The sequence below is a fragment of the Giraffa tippelskirchi genome, chromosome 3, assembly GCF_054371585.1.
Source record: "Giraffa tippelskirchi isolate mGirTip1 chromosome 3, T2T-mGirTip1v1.2.pri, whole genome shotgun sequence".
NCBI classification, from domain to species: domain Eukaryota; kingdom Metazoa; phylum Chordata; class Mammalia; order Artiodactyla; family Giraffidae; genus Giraffa; species Giraffa tippelskirchi.
This window is the reverse complement of record NC_137277.1, coordinates 55,751,269-55,778,562: the sequence shown is the minus strand read 5'-3', so window position 1 is coordinate 55,778,562 and position 27,294 is coordinate 55,751,269. Positions and strand designations below refer to the sequence as shown.

Here is a 27,294-nt window from a genome sequence, read left to right as displayed (position 1 = left end):
ACCCTGCTTATTTAACTTCTATGCAGAGTACATCATGAGAAACGCTGGGCTGGAAGAAACACACGCTGGAATCAAGATTGCCAGGAGAAATATCAATAACCTCAGATATGCGGATGACACCACCCTTATGGCAGAAAGTGAAGAAGATTAAGTTCATCTGACTTTAAAAACCATGTTCTTTCTTCCACAGTTAAATGTCCTCTTAAGATTGCTTATTGAGACTGAATAGAACTGTTACATCTTCCTGCCTTTGAACATAACCTCAATATGTTTTTCTCTAATGCTACGTTCTAGAAAACTTCATAAATTGTGGATAGCAAGTTTGTCCTGTTTGTTGTGTATTCGGTTTTAACTACTGTCAGTTCTGGAGAATTGGACAGAAGAGTGCCCACTTAAATTGGGCTTGTCCAAATGACTGTTTGGAGAAGGCAATGGCACCCCACTCCAGTACTCTTACCTGGAAAATCCCATGGACGGAGGAGCCGGCTGGGCTGCAGTCTGTGGGGTCACTAAGAGTCAGACACGACTGAGCGACTTCAGTTTCACTCTTCACTTTCATGCATTGGAGAAGGAAATGGCAACCCACTCCAGTGTTCTTGCCTGGAGAATTCCAGAGACAAGGGAGCCTGGTGGGCTGCCGTCTATGGGGTCGCACCGAGTTGGATACAACTGAAACTACTTAGCAGCAGCAGCTGCAGCAGCAAATGCCTGTTTCTCATAAGTTCTCCAAGATTCGCTCGACCGCCCATTCATCAGTGTACAGCAACAGATTCTGTTTCCATTTATTGTACACCTCTCTGTTCCAGCTACTTAACTATGTTCCTTATGTAAGTTATCGCTGTTGTTTTAGTCACTAAGTTGTGTCTGACTCTTTTGCAATCCCATGGACTATTGCCTGCCAGGCTCCTCTGTCCAAGGGATTTCCCAGGCAAGATACTAGAGTGGGTTGCCATCTCCTTCTCCAGAGTGCCTTCCCAACCAAGGGATTGAACCCGCATCTCCTGCATTGGCAGGGGGGTTCTTCACCACTCAGCCACCAGGGAAATTCCTTATATAAGTTATACCTGGAGAAATAAATGTTGAAAGAATGTAAAATTTAACATGTCATTCAATAATCAGAATAGTATTATGAGGCCTAAGTTACTATTTTCGTGTAGGTGGAAGACAGAGGTTTGTTGAAGCCATACAGTGAAAAAATCAGGAAGCTAGAATCCAAATGTCTATCAGGCCCCAAAGACCATGCTCTTCTCCTGAAAGACCTTACCTGAAAGTTACAGCAGATGGAGTTTCTTTGCTTTCAGGTTCTGGGAATTAGATTTTACTACATTTGGTATGGAAATCCATGTAATACTTGTCAAGGTTTCCCAAGAGCAGAGCCTAAGGCAAGGATGAAATTTCATGTGCATGCATATGCATGCTCAGTCATGTCCAACTCTGTGACCCCATGGATTGTAGTCCACCAGACTCTTCTTTCCATGGGATTCTCCAGGCAAGAATATTGGAGTGGGTTGCTGTTTCCTCCTCCAGGGGATCTTCCTGACTTGGTACCTGTGGTTTAAGTGATTAAGGGAAATATGGGTAAGAAAGAAGAAGTGGAGCATAGAAGGGAAAGTGGCTTCCCTGATAGTTCAGATGGTAAAGAATCTGCCTGCGATGCAGGAGACCTGGGTTTGATTCCTGGCTTGGGAAGATCCTCTGGAGTAGGAAATGGCAACCCACTCCAATATTCTTGCTTGGAGAATCCCATGGACAGAGGAGCCTGATGGGCTGCAGTCCATGGGATCACAAAGAGTTGGACACAACTAAGTAACTAACACACACACACATAGAAGGAAAGATTAAAAAGTGCATTATCAAACAAGTTAACACGTGGACAGTTGGAACTTAATCCCACTGGGAGACAAGGATGCTGTGAAGACCATACTGCCATTGGAAATAGCATGGAATGGAGCTGAAAACTCCCCAGTCACATCCAGTCTGACCAGAACAGCTTCAATATCATTAGGTGAGTAAGTCACCTGTAGCTAAGGTTGTTCTGACCTTTGAAATTTTCACAAGGTAAGGTTGTTGAAAGATATAAGAATAGATTTGGTGAAAGAACAGAATTATCGTGTTCATGCACAGAAAGTCTCAACATTATAAAAATGTAAGTGATCTTCTAATCTGTAAATGAAAAAGAAATTCAATCAGAATATCAACAGGTTTATTAATAGAACTTGGCTTGATTCTAAACTTTGTATGAAAGAACAAAGACAAGACAAAGACAAGAACAATAGCCACAACAATTCTGAAAAGGGACAAAGATTGGGCAAATTCGTCATGAACAGATAAGATAGACTTGTAAAGTTGCAGTCATTCAGATAGTATGTATTGTCACAGGGACAGAAACATAGCTATGGCACTAAGAGGTGATCTCAAAAATGGTAAGTAAAGGAGGAGGTTGTAAGATTTCAGTGGAGAAGTTGAACTATTCAGTAAGGGATGTGGGTCTGTTGACTTTTCATGTGGAGATAAATTACATAGGGGTTTCACTCTTTTCCATATGAAAAACCAATAGTCCCACAGTACTTTCTGAGATTTGATCACTGGGGCAGCTTCCAATGCTTTTGGACTTTTCTGCTATACCATTGTTGGCATTTTTTTTCTAAGGAAAATAAAAGCTTCTGTGAAATGGTTTTATTATATGTATTTACACAGTGGTTGAAACAAGGGTTTGGACATTGAACATCTCTTCAATAATCTTCCCTCCCCCGAGAAACTTCATAAGGACATAATGCCTGTTATCTCATAAAAATGGAGCAGAAAGGCAACAAAACCTCAGTATCCTCCATTCTCTTTTTCCTTTGAAAGTTTAAGTTTCAAAAAACTCAGTTTTACTTTGTTTAGATTCCAGTGTTCTATAGGGCCTCTGCTATATTTTGGCTGCTTCAAAATGCAAGGCAAATAAGTCTCATCGTATCTGTCCATTGAAACAGTAGTTCAAATGCTTTTGGAGCCAAGTCCCAACTCATTAAAAAGAATATCATAGCTGATTAGTAATGTCTGCCATGGGCACAATAGTGAAAGTAACAGTATGCTGGCCAAGAATTTATCATTCTTTAATTTGATGTGTTTCTATTCAGAAATATAAGCATATTCTTATGCCCTTAATCTAAGGAGATTAATATTATAACTCAAATAAATAAACACCAACTTCTGCCCACAGAATATTTTTTCATAAAGCACCTGATTAGAATATGCCGCACAAACCAGATCTATCCATCATGTTACAGCTCTTTGAGAAGAAAAGGGAAGAACCTACCCTCAATAGTTATTTGGCTTAAGCAAGCCAACAGTTGATTAGGGAATATGATATGCAGCCCAGGGTTTCCCTTCTAATTCGATATACATGATAAAATTATGTTTTATCATGTATCTAAAATGGTATAGCCTTCATCAATAATCACTTGAAACTTTATTACTTTTAAACAATTTGAACAACTTTTCCCACGCAGGAAAGTCGGAGGGCAATCTAAACTTGACACATCATTTTATTTGTTGAAAATATTTATATTTCACTTCTATTAAAAAAAAAATTGGAGCCACTTACAACAAAAGCCATATACAATCTTGTTAATAAAAAAAGATAGTCTTGTTAATAAAAAAAAAAAAGATAGGCTTGTTAATGAAAATAGATTGGTCATTTTTCTCCAAATAAAGCCAAATTGTGTTTATACAGTATTTTTAATTGGTTTCCTTTGATATGGGAGCTTTGCATAGCTTTGCAATACTGTAAAATAAAGTTTCAACTGAAACTTATAAGAGGAGCTCTTAAAAGCATGATCTGTGACTCAAGAAATAAAGTAATAAATATAATCTTATGAAAGAATAAGTTGGTGATTTTTTAAAATCAAGTTTGTTTCTAGGGAAGTTTTCATTCTAGTTAAGCCAACATTGGACTTAGTTGCATTTATATCAGCAAAGACTTTTGTTTGCAACTGGCAGAGAGTATATATCTCTTGCTGCCCTAAAGATTTTCTCTCTGATGTCCAAATTTTCAGATTAGGCATTCTTCTCACAACTGCACAGTTTTCATTTTCACTTATCGTTTTGATGCTAAAGATCACCCACTTGACCTCATCTCATTTGTTGTAACTCCCACCCTAGATGAAGCTTCAAGGCTAATATGGAAACACATGTTCTATCTGGAGAATTAAAAAGGGAAAAAAGTAACCAATATGCCTAACTTCCATAGAAGGAGATCTTGTGGGTCCATAGAAAGGCTCCTAGTATATGAGCATTAAGAATCTAAAAGTGGAAAAATGAATCAAGGGCTGAGGAGAGCTTAATAACATGAATATCAAGATGTCTTATTCAGATGCTGGAACTGAGTTACAAATCTGTCTTGAAATCAGTGATTTATATCTTTTTGTATTGAGTTATGGGCACCTTTGAAGCTATAATAAAGGATCTGAAGTGTTCCCTCAGAAATAAACAAAATAGAAATCATTTATCAAAAAGTCATCAAAAAATAAGTTTTTTTAAATACCATAAAGTTTTCCTAACAATTTAATTTTAATTGTAACAACATATGAATAGACAGATGTTTAAATGCTAATTGGGAAGAATAACTGGAAATATTTTTTCAGAAGTATCATCATAAACATTTAGAAGGCGTTCCCTACTTCTGGGGTTGGGGAGTGAGATGTTCAATACACCACAGAGTTATAAGAGGACTAGGAATTAATATCCACATCAAGAATTATTTGTCTACTGAATGACTCATATTAATGTAGCCATCTCTAAGTATATATATATGCTTTTTTAGTAAATGAAATACAAAGTTACTCAGAAGGAAAAAATCCAAAATTTGAGAAGCTATTGGAGAATGTATTGATTTATTTGTTCATCCCTCCACTTATAAACTCAACAAATAGTTATTGAACGCTGGCCAGTAGACATCAGGATATTGAGAATAAATTCTAGGGATTTCCATTAGATCATAAACTCCTTGAGGGAAGGTAACAAGTTGGCTCAAGGCAATTAGCTGTCGGATGTTTCATTTATGCTCTGTGGCGTAATCACAGAGCACAGCTCCCAGGCTGGCTTCTACCTGTCATTCAGTACCTGTCTGGGTTGATGACATATGCTTAGAGAATGTAAACTCCTTTATATGTCCAGGGTTGTCACCACTGAGGGGAACTTTAAAAATCACATACTTCTACTTCTTTACTTACAGATACAATACGAGGAGGCCTGTGGGATAAAGTGACTTCTCTAAAGTTACCCAGTTCACCAGTGATGTAATCAAGGCTGGAACTCTTGTTATTATGTTCTTTTCACTACAGAAAAAAAATAGGGTAGTAAATTTGCAAAGTGAAAGTGTTAGTCGCTCAGTCATCTCTGACTCTTCGCAACCCCATGGACTGTAGCCTGCCAGGCTCCTCTGTCCATGAAATTCTCCAGGCAAGAATACTGGAATGGGTAGCCATTCCCTTCTCCAGGGGATCTTCCTGACCCAGGGATCAAACCCTGATCTCTTGCGTTGCAGGCAGATTCTTTACCATCTGAGCAACCAGAGGAGCCCCAGTAAATTTGCAAAAGAATTATTTAAATGCATTCCATGGCCAATTGCATTTATTTATTTATTCCTTACTTTCCTTCCACTTCCTCAAAGGTTTTATTTTTTAATTTGAAGTACATACAGAATTAATAAGATAAAAATAGCAATTGAGAGAATCTGGAGTGAGAAAGAGGAAGTGAGAAAAATTAAATAAAACAAGAAGTTACTTTGGTAGATGAAATGCACCAAAAAGTTCCACATAGTTAGTAAAAATGGGTCACCAATGATGGCTTTACTTCCTAGCAGCCAAGGAAGGAAGGACACAAAATTCATGGTGGCATCCGATGAAAACAATCTAAAATCTGAAAGGTTACATATTCTGTTATTCCAACTATATGACACTCTGGAAAAGACAAAACTATGGAGACAGTCAAAAAAAAATCTGAAGTTGCCAGGAGCTGGGGAATGAAAAGGGAATGAATAGTTGAAGCGCAGTGGATTTTTAGAGCAGTGAAAAACTGTTTATGAGATTAAAATGATGGCGATGCGTGATTGCACATTTGTCCAAGCCTATAGAATGTGCAGCACCAAGAATGAACCCTGATGTAAACTGCGGGCTTTGGGTGATTCTGACATATCTGTAATTCCCTGATGTTAACAAAGGTGCCCCTCCGATGGGAGACGCTGGTAACAGGGGAGGTTATTCGTGTGGGGGGAGCACGGAGGTGAATGGGAAATCTCTGTACCCTCCTCTCTCTTCTTCTATAAACATAAAACTGCTCTTAAAAAAGTAAACTGCTTATGGAAAAAAAAAATCTTGATTCTCAGGAGAAATTCCATGGCTCCTGGTCTTGAGACCTCAATGAAGTTTTTCTCATGGATCTTCAGAAAAGGCATTGCTTCTATGAATGCAATAGTAAATTTCAACAATCTAGTTTCTGAGCCATTCTTCACAGAGGCCAGGAGGGCGGCAGTGCCCAGGAAAGCAAAAGCATCTGGACAAAAAACCAGAATACTGTGTTCCAGGCACATAGCTCACTGAGGGTCTGGCTTCATCAGGGATAGCATTTAGACTACCTGGCGAAATAAACAATCTACCATGATAAACCCTCACCATGTGCCCAGACTGTTCTGAGCATTTTATGCTATCTTCACATCTTCTGGGCAGACCCTAGTGAATATTGTTACTTAAAACTGAGTTTTTAATTAAGGACTGAGCAATGGAAATTTCAAGGTTATAAAGGTCATATTTTCTGTCAAGAACTTGGAAAACAGATATTCGGTGTTGCAGAAATTTTTTTTCTAATGCTGAATCTGTAATCTTCTATGAAAATTAAAACATTTCACCAGAACATATGCCAGAAAATGTTCAGAGGAGAAAATACAAAGTAACTCTTCAACATATTAGGTTAGGACCCCTTCACCACTGTCCTGTCTCCACCAAAAGAGCAGGTAATTGGGAATTTATAGTATTTGAGGCACTCTGATACCTATGATGGGTCTTCTCATGTGGCTCAGTGGTAAAGAATCTGCCTGCCAGTGCAAGAGAGGCAGGAGACACAGGCTCAATCACCTGGTCGGGAAGATTCTCCTGGAGGAGGAAATGACAACCCACTCCATTGTCCTGGAAAATGCCATGGACAGAGGAACCTGGCAGGCTACAGTCCATAGGGTCACAAAGAGTCAGACAAGACTGAGCACGCGCGCGCACACACACACACACACACACACACACACACACACACATTCACAGTATCTATAAGAGTGCAAGGTATGAATGTTTTCACTGATTTTAAGATTATGGCTATGAGAACTTGCTACAAGGCCTGAGTGTCAAATTAGCTATTCCACTTTGGGGTACACATCCAAAGAAAAAAACACTAATTCAAATAGTTACATGCACCTCTATGTTCACCGCAGCATAATTTACAATAGTCAAGATACAGAAGCAACCTAAATGTCCATTGATAGAGGACTGGATAAAGATGATGTGGTATATGCATACAATGGAATAGCACTCAATCCTAAAATGAAATCTTACCATTTGCAACAATATGAATGAATCTAGAGGGTATTATGCTACGTGAAATAAATTAGACTGAAATAAGTCAGGCAGACCGATACCATATGATTTCACATATATGTGGAATCTAAAAAACAAACAAAATGAAACAAAAATAGACTCACAGAGAACAAACAGGTAGTTGCCAGAAGGAAGGGAGGTAGAGAGGTGAAATTGATAAAAGGGATTAAAAGAAACAAACCTCCAGTTATATGATAAATAAGTCATGACAATGTAATATACAGCATAAGGAATATGGTCAATAATACTGTAATAACTGCAAGGGAACAGACAGTTACTAGACTTACAGTCACGATCATTTCAAAATATATGCAAATGTCAAAGCACTATGTAATACAACTGAAACTAACATAATAGTGCAGATTAACTACATTTCAATTGAAAAACAAAGTGTTTTTACCAAATAAAAGCTACAGCAAATCTACTCTTACTACATTGTCTGTGTGTACCATTATGCACACAAAATGATTAGTTAAGCCTGTTAACCAGCTCACATAAGTGATTACAGCCAGAACTTCCAGGTAATTCTTTCCCCATGGTTACATCTCCAGAATCTGTTTTCCTCTGGACTGCATGCAGTCCAATTTCTCTAAAACCCAGGGTTCAGACTGAAGACAACTCCTCCACAACAGAGCTTCTCAGCAACCCCTGCACATCAGAATCACCAGGGGAGCTTCAAAAGAGCCCAACATCCAGGCTGGACCCCAGCCCAGGGATCTTGGAGTCTCTGGGGGTAGAACTCTCATGAGACAAAGATGGAGATAAAAAGAGGACAGAGAACACGAGTCCCAGGTCCCTGGTGCCCTGGAAGTGGGTGAGGAAGGAAGAGATGGTAAGGAAGGAGACCAGTCAAAGGGCTGGAAGCTTGTGCTTGGCAGGGAGGAATCTGATCCTGTGACTCTGGCTGCAAATGTAGAGCAGCTCCCAGACAAGAAAAACCCTGTTCCTCCCCCACTTCTGTGCATTCTGCCTCCTGCCACCACAACTGCCCTACCTCAACATCCACGAGCACCCGGCTTAAATCACTGCAGTCAGAGAATGCCGGGGAGAGGGGGAGTGAAGAGAGAAAGGCCAGAGATGGGAAGGAAAGTGGGTGGGGGAGAAAGGCAGCAGGGAACGGAAGTCCTGAGTTCTAGCCTATTCTTGACCATGGTCATTTGATTCAGGGATTCTCTTCTGTGTGGTTCTGCATTAAAAGTGTTTTGGTGGAGACAGCTGGTCACAACTGGTAGTTTCATTTTCACAATTCTCTCTCTTTTTTTTAAACTAGAGTATAGTGGCTTTACAGTGTTGTGTTAGTTTCTGCTGTACAGCTAAGTGAATCAGTTTTACATACACATATATGCCCTGATTTTTAGATTTCTTTCCCTCTTAGGTTACCACAAAGCACTGAGCCAAGTCTTCTGTGCTATACAGTAGGTTCTCATTAGTTATATATTTCACACATAGTAGTGAATATATTTCAATCCGAATCTCCCAATTCATCCCACCTCCACATTTGGGCTCCATAAGTTTGTTCTCTATGTCTGTATTTTTGCTTTGCAAGTAAATTCATCTGTACCATTTTACTAGATTCCACATGTAAGTGATATTATACTTTAGCTGTTTTTCTTTTTTTTGACTTACTTCACACTGTATGACTGTCTCCAGGTCTGTCCACCTCTCTTCAAATGGCACGATTTCCTTCCTTTTATGGCTAAGTAGTATTCCACTGTATACATATACCACATCTTATTTAACCATTCTTCCATTAATGGATGTTTAGGTTGCTGTTCTGGCTACTGTAAATTGTGCAGAAATGAACACTGGTGTATCTTTTTAAATTATGGTTTTCTCCAGGTATATGCCCAGGAATGAGATTGTTGGGTCATATAGTAGTTCTATTTTTAGTTTTTTGAGTAACCTCAATACTGTTCTCCATAGTGGCTGTACCAATTTACATTCACACCAACAGCATATTGTTATCAGTCGCCTAGCCATGTCCATGTCCAACTCTTTGTAACCCCATAGACTGTAGCCTGCCTGCCAGGCTCCTCTGTTCATGGAATTCTCCAGGTAAGAATATTGGAGTGGGTTGCCATTTCCTTCTCCAGGGAATCATCCTGACCCAGGGTTTGAACCCAGGTCTCCTGCATTGCAGGCAGATTCTTTACCATCTGAGCCACCAGGGGAGCCTACACCAACAGTGTAGGAGGCTTCCTTTTCACCACACCCTCACCAACATTTATTGTTTGTGGGTTTTTTTGATGATAGCCATTCTTCCTGATGTAAAGCAATACCTCATTGTAGTTTTGATTTGCATTTCTCTAATAATGAGGACTGCTGAGCACCTTTTCATATGTTTGTTGGGCATCTGTATGTCTTCTTTGGAGAAATGTCTGTATAGATCTTCCACCCATTTTTTTTTTTCCATTGGGTTGTTTGCTTTTTGATATTGAGCTACTTGAGCTGTTTGTATATTTTGTTAATATCTTGCCAGTTGCTTTGTGGCAAATATTTTCTCCCACTCTGAGGGTTGCCTTTGCTTTGTTTATGGTTTCCTTTGCTTTGCAAAGTTTTAAGTTTAACTAGGCCTCATTTGTTTGTTTGTGTTGTCATTACTCTAGGAGGCGAGTAAAAAAAATCTTGCTGTGATTTATGTCAAAGAGTCTGCTCACGTTTTCCTGTAAGAATATTATAGTGTCCAGCCTTACATTTAGGTCTTTAATCTATTCTGAGTTTATTTTTGGTATAGTGTTAGGGAGTGTTATAATTTCATTCTTTTACATGCAGCTGTCTGGTTTTCCCTGAACCACTTATTGAAGAGATTGTCTTTTCTCCATTATATATTCTTGCCTCCTATGTCATAGGTCAGGTGACCATAGGTACATGAGTTTATCTCTGGGCTCTACTCTGCTCCATTGATATATATTTCAGTCTTTGTGCCAGTGCCATACTGTCTTGATGACTGTAGCTTTGTAGTGTAGTCTGAAGCCAGGGAGCCCGATCCCTCCAGCTTCACTTTTCTTTCTCAAGATTGCATTGGTTATTCAGGGTCTTTTGTGATTTCAAACAAATTGTAAAAAATTTTGTTCTAATTTCTGTGATAAATGCCACTGGTTTCTTGATAAGGATTGCACTGAATTTGCAGATTACTTTGGCTGTTATATTTATTTTCACAATATTGATTCTTCCAATCCAAGATCACAGTATGTATCTCTATATGCTGTGTTGTCTTTGATTTCTTTTGTCAGTATCCTACACTTTTCAGACTATAGGCCTTTTGCCTTCTTCAGTTCAGTTCAGTCACTCAGTCGTGTCTGACTCTTTGCGACCCCATGAATTACAGCACACCAGGCCTCTCTGTCCATCACCAACTCCTGGAGTCTATCCAAACCCATGTACATCGAGTCGCTGATGCCATCCAACCATCTCATCCTCTGTTGTCCCCTTCTCCTCCCGCCCCCAATCCTTCCCAGCATCAGGGTCTTTTCCAATGAGTCAACTCTTCGCATCAGGTGGCCAAAGTATTGGAGTTTCAGCTTCAACATCAGACCTTCAAATGAACACCCAGGATTGATCTCCTTTAGGATGGATTGATTGGATCTCCTTGCAGTCCAAGGGACTCTCAAGAGTCTTCTCCAACACCACAGTTCAAAAGCATCAATTCTGCGGCACTCAGCTTTCTTCACCGTCCAACTCTCACATCCATACATGACCACTGGAAAAACCATAGCCTTGACTAGACGGACTTTCGTTGGCAAAGTAATGCCTCTGCTTTTAAATATGCTATCTAGGTTGGCATAACCTTCCTTCCAAGGAGTAAGCGTCTTTTAATTTCATGGCTGCAGTCATCATCAGCAGTGATTCTGGAGCCCAAAAAAAATAAAGTCTGACACTGTTTCCACTGTTTCCCCATCTATTTCCCATGAAGTGATGGGACCAGATGCCATGATCTTAGTTTTCTGAACGTTGAGCTTTAAGCCAACTTTTTCACTCTCCTTTTTCACTTTCATCAAGAGGCCCTTTAGTTCTTCTTCACTTTCTGCCATAAGGGTGGTGTCATCTGCATATCTGAGGTTATTGATATTTCTCCTGGCAATCTTGATTCCAGCGTGTGTTTCTTCCAGCCCAGTGTTTCTCATGATGTACTCTGCATAGAAGTTAAATAAGCAGGGTGACAATATACAGCCTTGACATACTCCTTTTCCTATTTGGAAACAGTCTGTTGTTCCATGTCCAGTTCTAACTGTTGCTTCCTGACCTGCATATAGGTTTCTCAAGAGACAGGTCAGATGGTCTGGTATTCCCATCTCTTTCAGAATTTTCCACAGTTTATTGTGATCCACACAGTCAAAGGCTTTGGCATAGTCAATAAAGCAGAAATAGATGTTTTTCTGGAACTCTCTTGCTTTTTCGATGATCCAGCGGATATTGGCCATTTGATCTCTGGTTCCTCTGCCTTTTCTAAAACCAGCTTGAACATCTGGAAGTTCACGGTTCATGTATTGCTGAAGCCTGGCTCGGAGAATTTTGAGCATTACTTTCCTAGCATGTGAGATGAGTGCAATTGTGCGGTAGTTTGAGGATTCTTTGGCATTGCCTTTCTTTGGGATTGGAACGAAAACTGACCTTTTCCAGTCCTGTGACCACTGCTGAGTTTTCCAAATTTGCTGGCATATCGAGTGCAGCACTTTCACAGCATCATCTTTGAGGATTTGAAATAGCTCAACTGGAATTCCATCACCTCCACTAGCTTTGTTCGTAGTGATGCTTTCTAAGGCCCACTTGACTTCACATTCCAGGATGTCTGGCTCTAGGTGAGTGATCACACCATAGTGATTATCTGGGTCATGAAGATCTTTTTTGTACAGTTCTTCTGTGTATTCTTCCCACCTCTTAATATCTTCTGCTTCTGTTAGGTCCATACCATTTCTGTCCTTTATCGAGCCTATCTTTGCATGAAATGTTCCTTTCATATCTCTAATTTTCTCGAAGAGATCTCTAGTCTTTCCTAATCTGTTGTTTTCCTCTATTTCTTTGTATTGATCGCTGAGGAAGGCTTTCTTATCTCTCCTTGCTATTCTTTGGAACTCTGCATTCAGATGGGAATATCTTTCCTTTTCTCCTTTGCTTTTTGCTTCTCTTCTCTTCCCAGCTATTGTAAGGCCTCCTCAGACAGCCATTTTGCTTTTTTGCATTTCTTTTCCATGGGGATTGTCTTGATTTCTGTCTCCTGTACAATGTCACGAACCTCTGTCCATAGTTCATTAGGCACTCTGTCTATCAGATCTAGTCCCTTAAATCTATTTGTCACTTCTACTGTATACTCATTTGCCTTCTTAGGTAGATTTTTTTCTAGGTAGCTTATTCTTGTTGTGATGGCAAATGGGATTGTTTCCTTAATTTCTCTTTCTGAGCTTCTGTTTTTAGTATATAGGAATGCAAGAGATTTCTGTGTATTAATTTTGTATCTTGCAACTTTACTGAATTCATTAATGAGATTTAGTAGTATTCTGGTGGCCTCTTTAGGATTTTCTGTTTATAGTATTATGTCATATGCAAACAGTGACAGTTTTACTTCTTTTTTCTGATTTGAATTCCTTTCATTTCTTTCTCTTCTCTGATTGCCATGGCCAGGACTTCCAAAACTATGTTAAATAATAGTGGTGAAGGTGGACATGCTACCTTGTTCCTGATCTTAGTAGAAATGCTTTCAGGTTTTCCCTGTTGAGAGTGATATTTGCTGTATGTTGCATCTGCACAACCGCTTAGAACTATAGAATATACTGGAAGGAGCACTGTGCCTTTGGGTACAGAGAGATTGGGAAGTAAGTCCTATTTTTTTCAGGCTTCCTGTTTTTCAGTCACAGCACAGCTCCAAATGCCTGGAATGTGGGATTTCATTCTCTCTGCCAACACAGTCCACCAAGCACAGACTTTTGTCCCAGAAAAGGACAGTCACTACTCCTTTTAGGCTCAGGCTATGTGGAAGGGGGTAGTCCTTGTGAGAAACACACTTGTAAAAAGAAAAGTGCATTTTACATCCTTTCCTCTGTATCCCCAAAGAAGTCCAAATTAAGTGTATGAATTTAAAAGTGGCTAATTTTTAATGGAAATTTAATCTCTATGTTTCCCCTGTGAAAAAGTAGCCTGTTTACAAAGCAAGAAGGTCAGTATGGTAAATGTAATCCAATCATGCTTTGTAAATGGTCATCTTTTCCCTGGACTATTGTATATCACACAGCTTTTACACAAGCTTGTTAAATTCTAGATATTCAAGACAATTGAGTCTAAAACCTTTGATTGCCTTGGTTATAGTTTCTCATTACTGGTTAAGACTCCATAATCTAATAACAGAAATTTATGTAAGAACTTCAAATTTACTATGGAGAGAATTAGTAGATAATGACTCTGCCTAAAGAAAGAATGTGTCATGAGCTAAGACCTAACAAGCGTGGTTGTTTCCATTCTGAATCCCTTCATTGTCCAGTAGTGTAAACTACCCAGGGCTAGCCTTAGTCTAAGAACAGTCTGCTAAGAGTTAGAAAAGATTAATGAAAACATTTTCAAAAACTCAAGTCAAATCATTTTACTGGGGAGTAGAAAAGGGTTGATTTTAATCCATTATCCATGAGTTTGAAAGGAAATCATTATTTGCAGACTACAAAATAAGAAAGATGAGATATTTCCCTTAATCTCTCAAAATTTGGGCATTTTCCCCTTGGCAGACACAGCCTTCCCTTTTCTCACCTATAAAAGGAAGCCCAAATTCATCAGGCTTGCTTTTTCATTATTTGAGTCTGAGAACTTGGAGTAAAAAGTGGGGGAGGGTCACATTCTGAAGGTTTAAAGATGGTAAGAGGTAGGAGGGCAGAAAATAAGGCCAGCTTCCATGACTGCCGACCTGCCCAGCTTTCTTTTCTTAAAGGGTAGTTGTAGCCCACAAGTAATAATCAATTAATATAAACATTTAAGATATTTAAAATTGATATGTATCAAATATTAGTGACCAACTATGAACCAGATACTTAATGTATTATGTTATTAAGATATATATTATGTGTGAAAACTTAATAACAACTTTACAGAATGGTTAATTTTATCCCTATTTTACAGATACAAAACCAAGCTCAGAGACACAATTACCTGCCTAAGGCTACATATCTACCAAGTGACAAATCAGGACTTCTAATCTAATTCTATCTCTTTTGCCAAACAATATTATCTTCCAAGATTATCATCAGAAGTGAGTTAAGTCAGAATTGGTATTTGTAATTATTTGTTTATTCATTCAAGTTAGGCTCGAACCACCTAACTGCATACTGACTAATGCCACAGGCTTTGAGGACAAGTCCTAGGTCTGTCACTTGCTATGCTGGTGGCCTGGGTCCCTGATTTAACCTTGGGTCCCTGATTTATGAATTCTGTGTGTGCATTCTGTGCTGAGTCACTCAGTCTTGCCTGACTCTGTGACCCCACGGACTATAACCTGCCAGGCTCTTCTGCCCATGGGATTCTCTAGGCAAGAATACTGGAGTGGGTTGCCATTCCCTCCTCCAGGGGATCTTCCCAACCCAGGGATTGAACCCAGGTCTCCTGCATTGCAGGTGGATTCTTTACCCTCTGAGCCACCAGGGAAGCCCAGTTTATGAACAGGAGATCATGATGGTGCCAACTTCAAAAAGTTACTATAGATTAAATTAAATGATAACTTAAGGCCTTGGTTTGGTGCCTGGATATAGTAAGCACTCACTTAGCTTTGTGTTGATGGTGGTGATGGTCATGGTGGTAATGGGGTCCCTGGAGTAGAAGTGTTCTTTCTCTACTAGGGAAAGCTGGCACTTGAATCCTAGAACTGATAAGGACCTTTGGGATTCATCTGTTCCTCTGCCTTTGGCTGCAGATGGAGCTGGAAACAAGGCTGCATCAGTGCCACGTGCAATACAGCTGATTTTATTCACTAGCCCTTGAACATTAACAGTCTCTCTCACTTGCCCATGACTCTGGAAAAAGAGGGTCAATCCCACAGGCTCCAGGGCCTGCAGACACTCCAGTGACATGGTGGGGAGCATTTTTTAACAGTGTGTAAAAGCCTCCACTTGGCCTCTCAGCCCTGTCCCAGACTCATGCGTTCCTCAGAAGCCCTGCCAGTTTACTCACAGTCACCAACCCCCCAGGCCACAAGCAAGTGAGGACATGGGGACTATTCAGGGGATTCCCTCCCCTGCAAATTTCATCTAGATTTTTGGCACTGTGGAGACAGGCATAGTCACAATTTCCTTTGGACAATTTAAGAAATTAATATTAAAGGATGTGTCACCTTGGATCTAGAAAACAGGTCGTCATCAGTTTCCTCCAGCGACATTTGAAGCTCCAGGAGGGGATTTTGGAATCAAAAGGGAAACATTCCCCGGTTAGCTTACCTGTCTTGCCTTCCACTAACCCTCCTTCCCAAAATACTTTGTCAGCCTTTCATACTGTCCCTATTCAAATGCTACCCTAGAAACCTCACTGTAATTCCTCAACCTAAGATACACAAACATCTAGAACTAACCAGCTTCTGTAGCAGACTGATAATGCTACTACCAAAAGTCTCTGCTGGAATTGTAGAATATTAGCCAGAATAAGAAGAGCTGGGTAAAGGCTTACAAATTTAACCCTTCCTTGCCTCTGTGTTCATTTGCACATAATGATTTTATTAAAATGATTCAGTGTTTTTATTTGCCATGAAATCCCCATCTCACTGTTCTAATGGGATTCACCTCACTTTATCTGATAAGTGAGATTTTAGGAACTCTCATGACCCACAGTCCAAACTAGAAATGGTAATCCCAAACTAGAATGACACTTTGTGTCCGACTCAGCAACTCCATGGACTGTAGCCTGCCAGGTTCCTCTGTCCATGGAATTCTCCAGGCCAGAATACTGGAGTGGGTTACCATTTCCTTCTCCAGGGGGCCTTCATAACTGAGGGATCAAACCCGGGTCTCCTACATTGCAGGCAAATTCCTTACTATCTCAGCCATCAGAGAAGCCCAAAAATATGCCAGTTGCTCAGTCATGTTTGACTCTTTGTGACCCCGTGGACTTTAGACCAGGCTCCTCTGTCTATGGAATTCTCCAGGAAGAATACTGAAATTGGTAACCATTCCCTTTTCCAGGGGACCTTCCCGACCCAGGGATTGAACTCAGGTCTCTTACATTGCAGGCAAATTCTTTACCATCTCAGCCATGGTATTATCCCCTACTATGGCTTAAAAATCATCTTGCAAATATAACACTAGACTGTAGATATGAAAATAATAACAACACTAATAAATGATGGCTGTCATGCTATTTTTTCCCTCTCAATAACCTCCATTTTGTTTTCACGTCCATCGTGGCAGGATGTGAGGGTTTTGCTCAGGTTCCATGTTGGGAAGGTGCTGAGCCCATCTGTATGCTTTTTGCTGCAGTTTGATGTACCTCGAGCCTGCCCATCACACGGCAGGATTTGGAATAAAGGGCTGGTAGAGAGAGGACTTCAGAACATACACAAATTATCCAGTTCACTGCAGCTACCCTGGTCTCTCTATTCATAAAATAGTAGGCACATCCTTTTGCCTTGATGAAATCCCAAATTAGAGTGACTGTGAAGAGGAGCAGAAAGAGTGTTGGCCATGATTTTTGTTTGCTTATTTCTTGACTATTCATAAATATTTATTGAAAACTCTGACATTTATTTAGACTATTCCTTTTTAACCAACAATGTAATTTTAAAAAATTTGGCTGGTACTTTTGTATAATCATCACTGTGATCCTGGTATAATGCAAATTACTTGTAAATTGCCACAAAAGCTAAGAATTTTTTGCTTTCTTAAGTACTGAGATTTTGTTTTAAAATGTCATATAGATAAGACAGCCACGATTTCTTGAGTGTTTATTGCATCTGGACATCACTGCATGGAGTGGCTAATGTAATCTTCACAACCACTCCATAGTTTAGGTACTATTATTACGTCTACTTTTGAGAGAAAAAAGACAGAGCAAAGTTAAGTAACAGTCCTAAAATCACCAACCACTGAGTGGCAGAGTCAGTATTCAAAAGCACTTCACAAGTCCTCATTTTTAACCACCGCATCACAATTAGACTTCGGAAATCAAAACTTCTATGTCCTACGTTTTGTTATGAACTCTTGGACTTCTGTTTCTGCTTCTGTAAAATGAAAAGGCTGGAGTAGGTGAATGTTCCCAGTATAACTTATATCAAGAGATTTAGGAGAGGAAGACAAAAAGGATTTAAAAAGACAGTGACGTCCACTGGCACGCATTGTCATAGAGGAAAAAGAACAAGAGATGGTAACAATTTGCCCCTCTAGTTTGTCAGTGATCTTGATGACATAGGTGCAATGACCTTAACTAGTCTTCACCTAGGACCAAAGAAGACTATATCCTGGGTGTTACCCCACTAATGTTTGTGGAAACACATAAACTGTTTCATGTATGTTCTCTCCTCTTTCTCAGCATGCAGTTCAATTCTCAGTCCCATCTTAGCAGGTATATTTAGTTTCCAAAGAATTTATCACACGCACGCACAAATTACTTAAAGGAAGTAACTTATTCATGGATGCAATTTGGCTCATTACGTGCAATTATGATCATGCATCTGCCATTCAAGCAGAGAGCTGCCCTGGGTTTCATGTGAGGATAACCAAAAATAGATTTATCGAAACCATGGTGGCCTAAAAATTATCATACCAAATTTAAACTTTCGGATAGTTAACTTTCCCAGTGTAACTTCCTGTTTTGCAGAAAAGAGTCTGACAAAATAATAATAAAAGAGGCTCATACTCATTTCTGTTCACCAAGTGGCTGTTCCAAACAACATTTTAATGATTCAAGTGTAAATGAATCAGAAGCATATGGATTAGATTTCCCTTAAAATACACAAGGGTTTTTAAATGAGGGAGAATGGAATGAAGAATTTCCCCAAATTTAGTGCTCTTTGGAAATGGCTTTTCTAATGTTATTAAAAATTGGCGGTGGGGGAGGCGGCGGGGTGCTGATTCACTTTGAACTGTATTTGGCAAACAGTGGTGGAGTGGGGAAAAGGTTCCTAAGATCTTCTTTAAAAGGGGACCAACCTTCTTCTTGGGCATCGACTAATTCATCCCAACCAGCATTCTTGATGAGTTAAGCGTAAATGAATCAGTAACATAAGGATTGCATTTGAAATACACTGGGGATTTAAAAATGAAGGAAAAAAGCATTTGGTAAAGTATGTCTGGAATTTTGCCAAACCCATAATGTTTTTGTATTAAAAAAAAAAAGAAAAGATTTGAAACAATTGATGAATTCCTCCAAGGCCCTGCCATTCTCACCAGGAGGAATAGATGCACGGCTATTTGTTGGACTATTCCAGGCCCCTCCCTCTTAAACAACACTGGGGAACAGCCAGGGCCCAGCATTACATTTTTGGTACCTAGACTGCTCCCTAATCTTAAGTGTCCATCTTAAGAAGATCACTTCCTGAGTAAGAGGGAAAGCTAACATACTTATAACCCTCTTGTGAGAGCATGCAAATATAGCACATTTGACTGTTCAGTCATTTGTTCTCCTCAATAAACATAAGAGGCAATTGAGCAGAGATTGGAATCTGTCCCTAATTGGGATCTGATCTTGTGTTTACTTTTCAGCTTCCTCACTTGGCATCTGAATAAAACAAGTGATGACTTGGTGCTCTGTGGCCCACACAAAGCCCCTCTAAACCAGTGGCTCCTCACTTTTCACCTCCATGGACATTGTTATTTTTCCTTTCCTCTCCAAGTCCATAGTTTGACGGATATACACCAAATACACTTATTGAGAAATAGTTTCCTCATTTTGTTATTAATAAAAAGAACTGCCATTGTCACAGAACCAACAGAAACACCCCAAGTTGATAGAAATTGAATTAATTAGGCGTCACTTCTCCTCTGTAGTCTGAACCCAGTTGGTTCTGTAACTCCAGTGGGTGTTTCTGATATATTGGGAATACCTCTGAGAAGCACGTGTCCCCAAAGGATCAAAATCCTAGGTAGTGAATAGTTAACTGAAAGGGTCTGATAGGCATTTCAAGGTAGACAGATATCCAGAACAGCTCCAGTGGAATGCTGTAGGGAAGCGCTGGAAAGCATCCTGGTATCTTTCCTAAATGCTGGGCGAGTGCAAAGACGCGCTCGTTCTGAGAACATCTCAGAGAGAGTTGAGGGGGACCGGCAAGGCCGCCCTCCCTGACACAGACCTCCCAGGGCCCAGAGCCTCTCCCCTTCTCTCTGGAGCATCCTACTCCTCATCTGGAGCCCAGAGCCATCGGGCTGGCTCCATTTAGGACCTCTGCTGAGACTTCAGTGGTTTCAGTCCATCCACAGAAACCAAAACACCTATTTTATTTTCAAGAAATTTGTGTGTCGTCAAGGCTCGTTAGAGGGCTTTAAAGAAAAATTGACTCCATTATTTTCCTGCTCTGTTTTTGAGGGTGGAGTCAGGGAGTGGAGGGAGTGGGAGGGAGTGATTGTGTGACGAGCTAGGTAAAAATTAAAATGTTCATCTCTTCACATCAGAACTTCGGCAAACATTTTCCTGTGAGTTTTCAGGGGAGTAGATGGGAAGGCAGCTCCTCTCATAATATTTGAAAAGAAGCTCTACTCTCTGAATCTCTGTGAAGCAGACACAGCTCTAGCAAAAGCCTTGGGAGACCCATCACCTTGAGACAGCATGGAAACAGTTTGACATTAAAAAAAATGTGCAAATAAGATCTCAAACTAGGATGGAAGAACCGTTTCCAAACAACCTGTGACCCTTTTTCTTTCCTTCCTGCCACACCCAGAGAAAGGATCCACAGTAACCACAGGGAAGGGATTAACAGTGAGGGAGAAAGGAGAGGTTCCCCTTCTGTCCCGTGTCCTTTCCGGTGTCAAGCACCAGAGTTAAGGTGCTGCTGTCACTCTTTGGAATGAATTATGTTTGTGGCACGAACGACCGAACCTCAGCAGAGCCCAAGTCCTGGGAGCGCGCACATATACTTAATTTTATTTCAGGAAAGCAATCAAACCAGAGGCACTTAGACCCTGCATTGGGGCCCACTCAGAAACAAGACGGACAAGTTCACAGGCCATGGCCCAGCAGCCTCCGAAGGCTTGACATAAGATCGATTGGCCATCCCGGGCCATTTAGCAAACAGTTTACATAGGCGGCCTGGGTCCTGGATTTAAACTAAATGAAAACTATCGGGAGAATTCGCTATAAAGTGGACTTGATCTATATTAGGGAACAGGCTAATTATAGGGATTGGCATATATGGAATCAAAGCGAAACACTATATGGGACTGGAGAGTGGTGGTCTTTTATACCAGGGTGGTCTGAAACCGGGGTTTAATGTATGTACAATATACAAACATTTTTGACAGACCATTAACACCTATAATCTTGTAAATATTTGCAATTTTCTAGATCATAAATATAGCTGCATAAGCAGTTCTTTCAGAACATCATTTATACACCATTAAAGGTTAATTTACAAGTTAGTACCTTATAGAAAGAAGATATGTGGGCTTTATGCTAACTTTCTGTAAAGGGAGACTGGTGTCTCCAAAAGCAATTTGTAGCTCTCCTGTGGGTCTGACTGGGGTCCTATTCAAAGAACTATTTGAATTCTTTTCATCAGCTCATGTTCACAGCAAACTTAATCTTCTGTTTTGGGAGAAAAAGAAACAGAGGAGAGAGAAAGATCTGAGGTCTTTGGGCTGTACTTCCAAGCATCCAGCTGTTTATTTGAACAGTCTCTGTTGGCACCATCCTCATTTGTCACTGTCGCTCTGATACCTGTACCTCAGCCTCCAGCCCAAAGGGCTTCCTACAGTTCTCAACCTAAAGACTCCCTGAGGGACCAACCAACAGAGAAAGCCTGACCTATGAGGGTGACATTACATCATGTGACATTACATTTAGTGAAATATCAACAGGGGGTGGATAAGGGGGTAGGAAGTGTTTTGGGGAGTACTCTTTCCCTTTCCAGCTGAGCAATACTGGAGTCTTACTGAAGCTGGTGACAGGGACTCAGGCTCCTATAGGGACTGCCCACAAATTGGAGTGGTAAAAAGACGCTGGGGTTTACTGGGAAGAGAGCATCTCCTCTCCAGAGGGCTGGTAAAAGTGGGTCAGATCCACGACGAGGAAGCCACAGAGTGAGGTCAAGTGACCACAGAGGATTTATGCTGTCTGTTAAGCAGCTGAACTGTGTAACTTACTCAGTGTGTGGAGCCTCTTTTCCTCTGCAGAAGGATTCCATCGATATCATTGCCCTTTTCCTGAAATATGAACAGATGCCCGCCAGCCTGGCATGGGTATTCTTCATGCATCGTCTGTCTGCCTCTGAGACCTCCCGCATGGAGAGGCTTCTCTGTCTTTTTCTGGTGTTCAGGAGCTCGTTAAGACACTGGAAGCAAATTTCAAAAAGTTTGCAGTTTACAAACACACGTCTCCCTTCTCTTTCTGTTGATTTGGGGAAATTTCCCAAGAGTAACCAATCTCCCCTGTGCTTTTCTGCCCCCTCAGAATGAGCCTGGTTCTCAGGACAGCAAAACAGCTCTCTCTGCACTTGCAATCTGTCCCAGTTGTGTTGCAAACACTACACTGACCTCGGAGTCCAGAGGTTTAGACTCTATTCTTGGCTTTGCCACTATCTGATGGCAAAGAGAAATGCTAGTCTACTTGGCCTTCGGTTTTCTCACCTGTAAGTGACTTTTCCATGACTCATGGTCTATCTTACATGATTCCTCTTGTTTGGAACCCGTGAAACCTGTTAGTACTCTCCTCTCCCCTCTACACAGCCTTTGTTTGGAGGAGTAAACAGCTTTGCCCTCACCAAGCCCCACTCCCCAGCCCTCTGAGACCATTCTCACATCCTTTCTAGCATTTTCCTATAAAAGCTCATGTAAATTGAGACCACTCTGAGCAACTTCCATTGATTGCTTCTTTCTCTGCCGCATCTCCCTTTCCATACTAGTTTTATATTATTAAAAATGAACAAGTGTTGATAGAGCTCATAGGTTTTGTGGGAACTAAAGATTCCCTGATATTCTGAGAAGAAATCCAAGATTTGAGCAAATGGTTCAATGATAGATGAAGTTGGGGTTTAAGGATTTGGGGAACCTGAATAGACCATCACAACCTGGAAGCCACGTGTTGGACTGTGCATTCAAAGTGACCAAAGGGAACAGCATTCAAAGGGGAGGACACGCAAAAGTGCGGCTGTAACTGTCAGGAGGGTCAGGTTGTCAGCTTTTCTCTGACACAGTCTGGGGGTAGGACATTTACATCAAACAACAATGAAATTTGGCTTTCATGACATTTTCCAACTGTGCCTGAGTCATTTGTGTATTAATGACTCAATCATTATATTTAATCTGAGTGTTGGGGGGTCTCTTCCATTTGGAAATACAATCATTCTGAATCCTGGGTTGCATACTGTTCCTGCAGTTTTTGATTTGTGGCTTCAGAGCTAGGCCTCATTGTATCTTATCTACTTTCTGAGAATTTCACCCACATTTGAATCTAATTCTACGGCCTCCAAGACACATCCTTGGTGAATCATCAAGAGTCTATACACTGCTTCCACCCAAGCCCTTCCACCCTTCCTTCCCCTTCTCCCTACTGTTCCTCCCCCTGCTTTCAAAATGGTTCTGCCCTACATACCTTTCACTCAGGCATGTAGGTTTGTACCTTTCACTCAGTCTCATTCTTAACTTCCTCCAGTAGCATTAATGAAGGTAATCATCTGCTCTGTGCACACCGTTGATCTCCACTGGGCTAACTTGTTAGCTGCCCCTCTCCTGGAGTGGGTTGCCATGCCCTCCTCCAGGGGATCTTCCTGACCCAGGGATCGAACCCACGTCTCTTATGTCTCCTGCATTGGCAGGTGGGTTCTTCACCACTAGGGCCACCTGGGAGGACAAAAGTCTGTTACTTCATATTAAGCCTCTGTTCTTTTGTTGAATGTGAGTAGAGGAAACAGTCCCCATGAAGGGCGTTTCTGTGCCTGCTGTAAGTTCACTATTGAAGTCTCTACCATGTTTCTCTATGTCTCTTATCTAAGAAGCCATATGATCAATGCTCTTTTGGGATTAAGTGTTAAAATGAAAAATAATTTTTTGTTTCTTTCAAGTACCTATTTCACTCGCTTTTAGGAGGTAATTAGAGTCACAAAAATCAGTTCAAGAAAGTCATCACCTGCCTGTCTGCCATGATTATCAAGAGGCTCAGGGCCCTGACTTTCCCCCAGGTGCCATCACTTCACTTTACCTCCTCTCTGAACTGGCCCCACGCTCTTCCTTCCTCCTCCTCTTTTCCACACTCCATCCTTGGTCTCTTAGCCCTTTGCTCCATTCTCTCCTCTGCACCTCCAGAACTTTGTAGGAGGAATAGAGGATATAATAACGCTACTTTGCCCCAGCAGTATGTTACTTAGCAGGGGTCTTCCTGGGAAATGATGCCTTAATCCAAGACTCATCAAAGGATGTTCTTATGAGAGGTGCCTCCAGCCAAAGGAAAACAAAACAAAGAGTTCTTTGAATTAAAAGGTTAGAGAATATATACTCCAGTTGCCTCTTGGAGATTCCCAAAGAACATTAGGAGAGTTACATCTAAAAAGTTCTGAAGTAAAGAACCCACTTGCTAATGCAAGAGACATGGGTTCAACCCCTGGGTTGGGAAGATGCTCTGGAGAAGGAAATGTCAACCCACTTCAGGATTCTTGCTTGGTAAATCCCATGCACAGAGAAGCCTGGTGGGCTACAGTCCACGGGGCTGCAAAAAGAGTCAGACCTGACTTAGTGACTAAGCAACAACAACAAAAGAAAATAAACGTATTTGAACAAACAGTCCTTGAATATGGGGGCCTTCAGAAGAACATACTTTGAGGATGTCTGACTTCATCCAAGTAGTGGATTCCAGTGGTGGCTCTTTCACATACTGGATCAGTGTGGAGATGGAGGGGTGGCCTTACCTGCTCCCTAGATCAGCCAGGAGGTAACTGCTCTCTTCTTCATGAATCATCCCTCCACACTAAATCCCTTCCCCAGAAACTGAGGCTTCCACAAATGCTCTGTTCATCATCATCAGCTCATACAGCTGCCCCACCCAGTCCTTACAGTTCTCCAGAGTGCCTTCCCAACCGTGTTCAACTGTTCTGAAAAAAGGTGCAGAAAGAGCTTCACTGGCTGGAATACCTGGACTTAAGTCATGGCCGAGTCCAGGGACATGAATTCAGTCATCATATCTACTCTCTTCTCTTGGCTGCACTTCTGACTGTTCACTGGTATCATCTTAGTATCTCTCTGCACATTGGGAGGAGAAGGCAATAGCACCCCACTCCAGTACTCTTGCCTGGAAAATCCCATGGATGGAGGAGCCTGGTAGGCTGCAGTCCATGGGGTCACTAAGAGTCGGACACGACTGAGCGACTTCACTTTCACTTTTACCTTTCATTCACTAGAGAAGGAAATGGCACCCACTCCAGTATTCTTGCCTGGAGAATCCTAGGGATGGTGGAGCCTGGTGGGCTGCTATCTATAGGGTTGCACAGAGTCGGACATGACTGAAGCGACTTAGCAGCAGCAGGAGCAGCACATTGGGAATGAAGGCCACTGACCACTCCCAGCGTGCATGCTGCAGATTAACAATCCAAAAGGAAGACAGATCCTCTCTGTCTGCTGTTCGTATATCACACTGTGTGGAGGTACCGTGTTTGGCCTTGTTTTCAAGGTCACATGCCCATCCCTATACCAAGAACTGAAGAGTGTTGCCCCAAGGGATTTTACAGGCTGAGTCATAAGCCCACTACTCAAGGAAGCCTTAATGACAGAGAAAAACCATAGGCCTACCACTGGAATACTATGCCTTGCTGAATAATATGCCTTGCTTATTTACAAATAACTGGACCCCATTCTTGTGACATTCCCCCTGTTAAAAACAGACCTTATTCTCTCAGCATATGCATAGTACCAAATTTTAGTGAGATAATTATATTCCCTTGGGTCAGTCACTTTCCCCTTTGGACCTCAGATTTCTCAAGTATGAAACAAAGAGATGGTCTCCAAGCTCTAAAATTCTAAGCTTCTAATTCAGGCACAGCCAGATACTATGAGTCAGAAGGGATGCTGTTCTTGAACTCATCTCTAATTATCTCATTCCAGCTTAGATTACATCCTCACCCCTCTAAGCATAAGAAACAAGAAGAAAACACAAATTCATTTCACTGCTTCCCCTATCAACAGCACTTACAGATAAGCTGGATGTACCATCTAAAAGCCATTCACAACCTCCTGACACATTCATTATAACCAATCATTTTAATTTAAATGTGCTCTGAAATTTTACCTGGTCCTTCCAAGCCCTGAGTTTAAGGAGTTGTCCCCATTTTACAGACAAGAAAGATAAGGTTGAAATATTTAACTACTGCCTTGCTCAAAGTCAAAGGAGCTCACAAGGGTTTCTGAATGGTGCCAAGATAGTGCCCTCACTCAACCTCCTAAGACTGCAGCACAGTCTAAAAGATAGAGTCAGTCCTTGCCATCAAAAGCCCGGAGCTCATGGAAAAAAAATCCATGAACTTCCTTGTTGCTGTTGTTCAGTGGCTCAGTTATGCCGGAGTTTTGCAACCCTATGGACTGTAGAACGCAGGGCTCCCTGTCCCTCACCATCTCCCAAACTTATGATGCAATCAAACCATCTCATCCTCTGTCATCCCCTTCTCCTCCTGCCTTCAATCTTTCCCAGCATCAGGGTCTTTTCCAAATAGTCAGGTCTTCACATCAGGTAGCCAAAGTATTGGAGCTTCAGCTTCAGCATCAGTCCTTCCAGTGAATATTCAGGGTTGATTGCCCTAAGGATTGACTGGTTTGATCTCCTTGCTGTCCAAGGGACTCTCAAGAGTCTTCTCCAGCAGCACAGTTCAAAAGCATCAATTCTTCAGTGCTCAGCTTTCTTTATAGTCCAACTCTCACATCCATACATGACTATTGGAAAAACCATAGCCTTGACTAGACGGACCTTTGTTGGCAAAGTAATGTCTCTGCTTTTTAATAAGCTGTCTAGGTTGGTCACAGCTTTTATTGCAAGGAGCAAGTGTCTTTTAATTTCATGGCTGCAGTCACCATCTGCAGTGATTTTTGAGCTCAAGAAAATAAAATCTTTCACTGTTTCCATTGTTTCCCCATCTATTTGCCAAGAAGTGATGGGACTGCATGCCATGATCTTAGCTTTTAAGCCAGCTTTCTCACTCTCCTCTTTCACCTCATCAAGAGGCTCTTTAGTTCCTCTTCACTTTCTGCTGTAAGGGTGGTATTATCTGCATATGTGAGACTATTGATATTTCTCCCGGCAATCTTGATTCCAGCTTGTGCTTCATCCCTGTGGCTTTGGACAAGTCATTGATCCTCCCTGAGCCTGTTTCTCCTTTTGTAAAATGAAGATAATATCTAACTCACAGAATGTTGTGTTATATAAAAAGAATGAAGCACCAAACACTGGGAGGCTTCCCAGGTGGCATAGCAATAAAGAATTCACCTGCCAATGCAGGAGACACAAGAAAGGCGGATTCCATCCTTGGGTCAGGTAAATCCCTTGTGGTAGGAAATGGCAACCCACTCCAGTATTCCTGCCTGGAAAA

The 27,294-nt window shown here is 41.1% G+C and overlaps 1 protein-coding gene and 1 long non-coding RNA gene across 5 annotated transcripts in view; one reads left to right on the top strand and one right to left on the bottom strand.

Moving 5' to 3' along the window:
- The window catches only part of ANKFN1 (ankyrin repeat and fibronectin type III domain containing 1), a 487,980-nt gene that overhangs the window by 204,592 nt on the left and 256,094 nt on the right, over positions 1 to 27,294 (top strand). The gene's annotated exons all lie outside the window — the stretch shown is intronic.
- The window catches only part of LOC145543536 (uncharacterized), a 252,141-nt gene continuing 242,361 nt past the window's right edge, over positions 17,515 to 27,294 (bottom strand). Inside the window, exons 4-6 of the long non-coding RNA XR_014080772.1 lie at positions 23,322 to 23,496; positions 21,875 to 22,062; positions 17,515 to 17,802 (exon numbers count right to left, since the gene is read on the bottom strand). This is a non-coding gene — a long non-coding RNA (uncharacterized LOC145543536). The remainder of the gene's footprint in view (positions 17,803 to 21,874; positions 22,063 to 23,321; positions 23,497 to 27,294) is intronic.